Source organism: Chlorocebus sabaeus, chromosome 20 (assembly GCF_047675955.1).
Source record: "Chlorocebus sabaeus isolate Y175 chromosome 20, mChlSab1.0.hap1, whole genome shotgun sequence".
Classification (NCBI taxonomy): domain Eukaryota; kingdom Metazoa; phylum Chordata; class Mammalia; order Primates; family Cercopithecidae; genus Chlorocebus; species Chlorocebus sabaeus.
The window spans coordinates 71,808,232-71,810,766 of NC_132923.1; positions in this window are offsets into that span (position 1 = coordinate 71,808,232).

Sequence of the window (2,535 nt, forward strand, 5' to 3'; positions counted from 1 at the left end):
ATACAAAAATTTAGCCAGGCATGGTGGCAGGCGCCTATAGTCCCAGCAACTCGGGAGGCTGAGGCAGGAGAATGGTGTGAACCTGGGAGGCGGAGCTTGCAGTGAGCTGAGATGTGCCACTGCACTCGAGCCTGGGCAACAGAGCGAGACTCCGCCTCAAAAAAAAAAAAAAAGGAAAAGAAAAAAAAGAAATAATTCAGTAAGATAAGAATAAGGAAAAAAAGAATGAGGCCAGCCACAGTGCTCAGGTCAGTAAACCCAACACTTTGGAAGGCCAAAGTAGAAAGATTGCTTGAGTTCAGGAGTTTGAGATCAGCCTGAGCAACATAGTAAGACCTCATCTTTACTACTAATAATTTTTTTAAAGTAGGCTGGCATGGCCAGGCATAGTGGCTCACTCCTGTAATCCCAGCACTTTGGGAGGCCAAGGTGGGCGTATCAGCTGAGGTTGGGAGTTTGAGACCAGCCTGACCAACATGGAGAAACCCCATCTCTTAAAAAAATACAAAATTTGCTGGGCACAGTGGCGCATGCCTGTAATCCCAGCTACTCAGGAGGCTGAGGCAGGAGAATTGCTTGAACCCGAGAGGTGGAGGTTGTGGTGAGCCAAGATTGCGCCATTGCACTCCAGCCTGGGCAACAAGAGCAAAACTCCATCTCAAAAACAAAAATAGGCTAGCATGATGACACACACCTGTAGTCCTACCTACTCAGGAGGCTGAAGTGGGAGGACTGCTTGAGCCTGGGATGTCAAGGCTGCAGTGAAGTATAATTGTGCCACTGCCCTGTAGCCTGGACAAGAGAAGAACAAGACCCTATCTTGGAAAAAAAAAGAAAAGAAAAGAAAAGAAAAAAGAATAAGCAAAGTATTCACGATATTTGAGACAACATAAAGCATCTGAATATTCTAATTATTGGTGTCCCTGAGGGCTAAGACAGAGTAAAAGAATTAGAAAACCTATTTAACTAAATAATAAATGAAAACTTCCCAAGTTTAGCAGGAAATTTAGACATCCAGGTACAAGAGGCTCAACAATCCCCAGGAAGATATAATGCAAAGATGTATTCTCCATGGCACATTATAGTCCAGACTGTCTACAATAAAAGACAAAGAGCAAATATTAAAAATGGCAAGAAAAAGGCATCTAGTCACCTACAAGGGAAGCTACATCAGACTAACAGTGGATTGCTTTCCTTTTTTTTTTTTTTTTTTTTTGAGACAGGGTGTCACTCTGTCACCCAGGCTGTAGTGCAGTGGCATGATCACTGCTTACTGCAGCCTTGGCCTGCCAGTCTCAAGCAATCCTCCCAAGTATCTAGAACTACAGGCATGTAGTTCTAGTTACTACATGTAATCCCACCAAAGTGCTGGGATTATGGGAGTGAGCCACCACACCTGGACATGCCAGCTTATTTTAAAAAAATTATTAGTAGTAAAGATGAGGTCTTACTATGTTGCTCAGGCTGGTCTCAAACTCCTGAACTCTGGCTTTTCACACCTGGCTAATTTCTTAATTTTTAGTAGAGATAGGTCTCAGTATGTTGCCCTGGCTGCTTAACAATAGGTTTCAGAGCAGAAACCTCATAGGCCAGAAGAGAATGAGGTGATATATTCAAAGTGCTGAAAGTAAAAAAAAATAACGCCTGTCAGCCGAGGATACTATATCCAGAAAAATTATTTTTCATTAATGAAGGAGAAATAAAGTCTTTCTCAGACAAAGAAATGCTGAGGGTTTTGGTTGGTTGTTTGAGACAGGGTCTCACTCTATTGCCCAGGTTGGAGTACAGTGGCATGATTATAGCTCACTGTAGCCTCAACCTCCCAGGCTCAAGTGATCCTTCTGCCTCAGCCTCTCAAGTAGCTGGGACCACAGATACACACCAACAAGTTCGGTTAACTTTTAAATGTTTTGTAGAGATGGGGTTTGGCTTTGTTGCCCAGGCTAGTCTCAAACTCCTGGGCTCAAGGGATCCTCCCACCTTGGCCTCTGAAAGTGTTGAGATTACAGGCATGAGCCACTGCACCTGGCCTAAGGATATTCTTTATTGATACACTGGCCCCATAAGAAATGCTCAAGGGAGTCCCAAACCTGAAAGTAAAAGGATGACATTTACCATCATGAAAACATACAAAAGTATAAAACTCACTGGTAAAGCAATCACACAAAGGAGGAAGAGAAAAAGCTCAAATGGTATCCGTACAGATATCCACCAAAGCACACAAGAAACAGTAAGAGAGAAAGAAAGGAACAAAGAATATATAAAATAGCCAGAAAACAATTAACAATATGACAAGAACAAAGCCTCATATATCAATAATAGCCTTAAACATAAATAGGTGAAATTCTCCACTTAAAAGATACAGAATAGCTAAATGGATTAAAATAATAATAGTAATAATACAGGATTTAACAATATGCTGCTTACAAGAAACTCACTTTGTAATCCCAGCACTTTGGAGGCCACGGTGGGTGGATCACCTGAGGTAAAGAGTTCAAGACTAGCCTGGCCAACTTGGCAAAACCCCGTATCCAC